Source organism: Mesocricetus auratus, unplaced genomic scaffold, assembly GCF_017639785.1.
Source record: "Mesocricetus auratus isolate SY011 unplaced genomic scaffold, BCM_Maur_2.0 Super-Scaffold_100003, whole genome shotgun sequence".
In the NCBI taxonomy this organism is placed as follows: Eukaryota; Metazoa; Chordata; class Mammalia; order Rodentia; family Cricetidae; genus Mesocricetus; species Mesocricetus auratus.
In genome coordinates, this window is record NW_024429188.1 from 108604275 (window position 1) to 108610602 (window position 6328).

At 43.1% G+C, this 6328-nt stretch overlaps 1 long non-coding RNA gene across 1 annotated transcript; it reads left to right on the forward strand.

The window, feature by feature from the left end:
* The first annotated feature begins 447 nt into the window (after positions 1-447).
* Positions 448-5728, forward strand: LOC121139886. The gene is made up of 4 exons (XR_005876706.1): positions 448-536; positions 1966-2048; positions 3849-3909; positions 5321-5728. It is a non-coding gene; the product is annotated as an uncharacterized LOC121139886 (long non-coding RNA).
* The last annotated feature ends 600 nt before the right edge of the window (positions 5729-6328 follow it).

Sequence of the window (6328 nt, forward strand, 5' to 3'; positions counted from 1 at the left end):
AATAGAGGAGAGGCATCCCACTGGCCCGGGGAGGGGGCATGGAGCTGGCATTGAGTGGCTCCAGCGATATTTGCCACTGCAGAAGTGGTTAGGTTCCACATGGCAAGTGTGAGGGGTCTGGATGCTTCCTGTGCATGGAGTTAGACGTCAGTTAGCAAGTGAGAAATTCTGGATGTTCCGCATTGTGGAGTACTGAGATGGAACTGTGCCTGATGGAAAATTCAGCCCCTGAAAACAGCTGGCACAAAGCGTTCAGGGCTGCCCAGGAGGATAAGCCACAGCGTGGTCCGTGACTGGTGCAGCCTGTCCTGCTTTCCCAGTGCCATTGTGTCGTTATAATGAGGTGAGGTAGTGAGGAATCTTGTGACTGGGCGCTTGGTCAGTCACCGAGTGACTTCTGGCTTATTCAGTACTGACTGGAGGTCTGCAGGAACCGTGTTGGTGCCTCCTGTTGGATCTGGGTGAGGAGACAGAGCCTTCCATGTAGCCCCACAGCTAGGGGACACAAGAGTGTGAGATGCCCCTACTTACCCAGGGTATGTAGGGTGGCGGGGCGTGGCAGAGGTGACTGGAGCAGTCTCCTAGTGGCCTCCCTTTGCCATTTTTTGAGTCCTAGGACAGTGAATCCTTCTGTGAGTGAGTTGGCTGTTGGGTGGCCACAAAGCTTCATGAATTTCTGGACTGTCTTCGTTTCTGCAATACTGAGCAGAGGACAAATAGGAAGTGGGAGGGGAATTTTCCTCCATAGAAACTGGCAGGGAGCATTAGAGTCAGGGCTGCCCACACAGTTATCTCAGTGAATCGTTAGCGACTGCGCGATTTGTGTGGCTGTCTAGGGCCATTGTGGCAGTAAGAATATGCTGAGGCTTTTTGTGAGTGGGGTAGGAGGACAGTCAGCTAGTGACAAGTTCTGGAACTCCTGCCCTTTCAGTACGATACTACTGGGGGAGAGGGAAGAGGCACAAGGGAATAGTGGGGGATGAGGAGGAGCCTTTCAGTCCTCCTTTGTAGCCTAGAGCTAGAGTCCCTGCTGTACAGGTTCAGGGCATGGCCCGTGACTGGTGCAGCCTGTCCTCGTTTCCCAGTGACATTGTGTCGCTATAATGAAGTCAGGTAGTGAGGAATCTTGTGACACGGTGCTTTGTCAGTCACCAAGTGACTTCTGGCATATGCAGTACTGACTGGAGGTCTGCAGGTATGGTATTGGTGCCTCCTATTGGATCTGGGTGAAGAGACAGAGCGTTAAATGTAGCCCCAGAGCTTCGTGTGTGTGTGTGTGTGTGTGTGTGTGTGTGTGTGTGTGTGTGTGTGTGTGTCTTTGTATCTGTGTGTGTAACTGTGTTGTCTTGCATTGCCTGCCCCGTGTCATTTTGGGAGTCTGAGGATGGTGAATCATTTTGTGACTGGGTTTGGAAGGCCAGCCAACAGGAAAGAATTTCTTGATTTTATCATGTAGAATACTGATTACAGAAGAGGGAAGAGTGAGGGGAATCCTGACTAAGCAGAATTAGTCTTCCAATCTGCAATAGAAATGGGGCACTAGAGTCTGGGCTTCCCAGGCAGCTACCCAAGTCACAGGTCCAATTTTGTGATAACCTGTAGTGGGTGTTTTTCTCAAATTTAGAGACAATCTTATTTTACATATAAAAGGTCCCATCCCCTCAGGCTCCCAGCTCCCATCTTCCCATGCTTCCCAGGGACCCCTCCAACCCACCCCCTACTCACTCACCAAGGAGAGTGAGGCTCTCCACCTGGGTCATCACAGTCAGTCACATCATTTGATGAGGTTTTCTTAGGTTCAGGTGGAGGATAACTGAGGGAAATCTCACAGTCTTAGCAAATTAAAGGAAGTGGGTTGTGTGGGAGGAGAGTCATGGATGTCGAGATTCTGGGCAGAGAAAGAAATGATGCCAAGTGATAACTTTGAACTTCCCCTCCACCGAGATCTACTCTTATCTCATCCAGCAGTCACTTGTAGCACGGCCAGACAGCAAGCCCTCTGCTGTTCCTTGGATTCAATTTGGATTCAATTTTGTGGTCAGAAGGAGGTAAGGATGTTTATTTTTTTATTTGTTTCCTTTGAGAGGGGATTAGATTCTGACCTACCTTGGTGACATACCTTCTCAAAGAATCATTCTCTGGAGTTCCCAGATAATTTTCCATTTCCTCATTTAAGTTACTCAGGCAGGTGAAACTGTATTCACATTTCAAACATAAATATAATTACATCAATTCCCCTTACTTTTATTCCCTCTAACACCAAATGTGCACACACACAGTTCTCTCTCAATTTCTTGGTCCCTGCCCTCCATTATTTAAATTATTGCATCATATACTTTCCTAAATATATAAGTACAGTCTTCCTAGGACATCTTGTATACCCATGATTTTGTAACTAATCACTTTGGCCCTGAACACACACACACACACACACACACACACACACACACACACACACACACACCAAAATTTGTTTCTATTACGTACCTATTACTGCTAGAGTTATGGTGATGGAGTGGTGTGCCAGTGGTGAAGGGTACTTGTTCCTAATGTAAGAGGACCTAGGTTTTTTTCACAGCACCCACAAGTCAGCACACAACTGTCTTAGGAGATCTTTTTCTGTCTTCTGACCCCCATGGAGCTCCTGAAGTTGTAAGCAGGCAGTATACATATTTGTAGGCAAAGCATTCATGCACATAAAATAAATGAAATTTAAAAAACCCAATTCAATAAAATAAGCACAGTCAGAGTAGCAATGACCACCGCTGCGCAAATATCTAAGGAATACAATGTCAACTCCTTTAGGCATATGTCAAAGTGTGCCATGGTAGGTTTTGGTTTGTTTTCCTTTGTTTTAAGTTTTTGAGAATTCTCCACACTTACTTTACCTGTGGATATACTAATTTGCAGTCCCACAAACAGTGAATGAAGTTTCCCTTGCAACAAATACTTCTCTACAGTCAATTGTTGTCAATTGACTTGTTGTAGTTTGATCTTAGCCATTCTGACTGGGGTAAGATGAAATATTAGGTTCAACCCCTGTCTTTAGTGGAAGGAAGTCATAGAGAGAGTAGACCCCAGATCTATTCAGACGCTTCTGACAATCATGAAGAGAGGATGTTGTTCTGAGAGTCTGACAGCCTAAACAGGAGCTATGTTAGGTAAGTGTGTTTCTCTGTGTGGTCAAATTAGTGACCCCTGGAGGAATGGACAGAGGACATTCACTCCAACTTTACTCTTTACATTAGAAAAATAGGATCATACAGATTGTGTCTGCTTAATGTTTTCATCCCTATGAAGACACAGACTAGGATGGCAAGATTGAATGAGAAGCCACTACTTCAGTAAGTAGTTCAAGAAGGTGAGGACTTAGATAATCATGTCAGACTATGACAAGATTTAGCAACACTGAAGAGGAATGTACTGAGATTTCTTTTTGCACAGAATACCTGACTTTGTTAAGAGAATTACTACATTTCATACATTTTACTATTTTCTAAAATATCCGGTGAGATAGAAGAACACTTTGGTTACCTTATGTCACATGAGCAGAGGGAAGATTTCTAGGATCTGTAAAGATTCATGGTATGGTTAAGTCACCAAAAAGACTCCAAACCATATAAAATGAGTCTCACACAATATGGACAAAAATGGTCAGATGGAAAGTATTCATATCTCCTCCAAAAGTAAGGTCTGATATTCAAGTGACAATGAAATGTGGGGGAAAAGCCAAGACTAAAAATATATATCATGATAGATATATAAGGGCAGTCCTCCAGCTGACTAGATGGGATCTAGTCCTACACAGAACATCGCTTCCTAAGGAATCTCTTTGTATTTTTCTTTAGAGACTCTTGAAATTGTGATGCCAATTCAGTAGAGAAGATACCTTGCATGTTAAGGACCTAGGTGAGTACTAAAATATCTCAAGTAATGGGTCTAAAGAGTACAGATGTCTTCTGTTCTCAGCCATTGAAGGACCTAGTAAAATGAAACAAGTTGTGATACACTATCACTTTCTTTAACAGTGAGGAGATCACTTAGAAAGGTGAGATTGTGTCTTATTAGACATCCTATCAACATTCCATGGTTCAGACCTGCAAAGAGTAAAGATGAACAGTGTGAGGGAAAACTCAGGGTAAGCACACTGTGGACCAGACAGGATCCACCCTCTGCTGTCTGTTCGGGAGGGACAGGCAGTACTGGTCAGACATTCCAACTCCTCATTGTTATGTGTGTTCTCAGGGTAGTGAATATTTGATACTGAAGTGGGGACAGTATCTCTAGCAGCAGAGAGAGGAGTCCCAGGTTCTAACAGGATCTAAGAAAAACCCTGAAGCAGAGGGCATAATTCCCCTTTCTGGAAATGAAGGTGTCTCCTGCTCTACCTTGCCTTGCTGTCAGCTCTTAAAGACCATGGGAGTCACAGTGAGGTATTCACCCTCACTTCCTTTTTAATGTCACAAAACAAGTGAAGGCTTATAATGAAGAGACATGTCCAAATGCAGCAGAAGGGCAAGTGTCAGGTCTGACGGCACCATGAGGAATAAATCCACCTCTGACTTAGAAAGGTCAGATTCTCGACAATATGTAGCCAGTCCTTAATGTATCCCAGACAGACCCTGACAGGTTTGTTTAGAGATGGTATTCCACGCACTCTACCTTTTTATTTCACTACCTCACAAATATGAATTTTTATTTTCTAAAATTTTGTGCCGGTCTAAAGTGTGCATTGGTCAAATACAGTCCATATTCTGTTTTCTTCCCATCTCCCCATTCACCACCTTTTCTTCTCATCCACATGTGGTCTTTTTGAACTGAGTATACTTAGTGCTGCTTGCATGTGCCTAGGTGTGGGATGATCTGTTGGTGTTGGGACCCTTTTAGGAATAGCAATCCTGAATAAAACAGACCCTCCTTGCCCTCGCAGCCATCAATCTCTCAAAGCTCCTCAGACAGAGAACTCAAGAACACCCTCCTCCATACGTGGTAGAATTTGGACTGGATTGATTTATGTGCTGATTTTTCACAAGAAATCCCAGGAAGTTTGATTTCAAGTGTAAACCTGCTTTGTTTTGTCTGGCAAATACTGTTTAACTGCAGGTATTCTCTACCTGTGACTCTTAGAAACTTTCCATGCCATAGACCAAGAAGAACCGAGAGCCTTCAGAGTTGGGGGAAGATTTAGGCATATCTATAAATATGGGTACTGCTTTGTATATAATTTACCCCAGAGAAATTCTGCAAGGTGGCTTTCGTCCGAATATTCAGATGTAAATTTTTCATCTCAGGCCATTTACTCCACTTCTCCCTCCCCCAGGCATTTAGGATCGCTTCACCCATATTTCTGCCTACTGCCTCCAGTAAGGGTCATCATGATTCACTACGGAAGTTGTCCATACCTCGACCTTGAAGATTTTCTGGACCCCCATAAATCACAGAACTCCCTGATTTTACTGATTCCGGTGGATGACATGGAAGAGGGTGTGGATGAAGTTCTAGAAATATATGAAGAAACGGAAGGTGATAATGAAGAGGAGGAGCTGGTGATCGTGGAAGTGGTGGAAGAAGAGATGGAAGAAAGGGAGGAGGAAAGGGAGGAGGAAAGGGAAGAGGAAGCAGAAACCGATTTTACTGAGAATGTGGAGTAGAACTGAGAAATAAAAGGGAGGGAGGGAAAGGAGGAGAAAAAAGAAGAAAGGGAAAAGGATGAAAGGAAGGAAGACATGCCTTCCATTTATATTACTTCCTCTTTCTCCTCTTCCTCCTTTCTTGGCCAAGTCCTCCTTCTCCCTCTCTCAACTGAAACAGAACATGCTGACTTGGTGTTTCATTCACTGCTTTGTTGGGGGTAGATAAATGTTAATCCCTGAAATAGAAGGATTATTAGTTTTAGAGTCTGGGAGGAAAGATGGTCATGCCTTCGTTTTCCATTATATTTGTTCAAAAATGTGGGAAAACTATGCAATCTTTTAGGATTCCTTTAAATTGTACAGTGCATTATCTAACATTAAATGCTGCATACCTTTATTTGTTAAGCTCATGCAAGAAAACAGGAAAGTGTTAATAAATATTAATAAATTTTGCTTTCTGTCTCATTTATTCAACAAATTTGAATTGAGTGTTTTCTCTCTGAAAAATACTGTGAATCTAGGGTACATAGAAATGTAAACCAATTCCCTGTTCATGCTTTGTTTTTTCCTCACAAAGCAGAAGGATTTTCCGTGTAGAGGGCACAAATATAATGACTTTTATTTGAAACACATTTCTTTTCTAATTTTGTATTCTTTCCCTTATAGATTTGCATCTTCTGAATATTCTAGGTAAC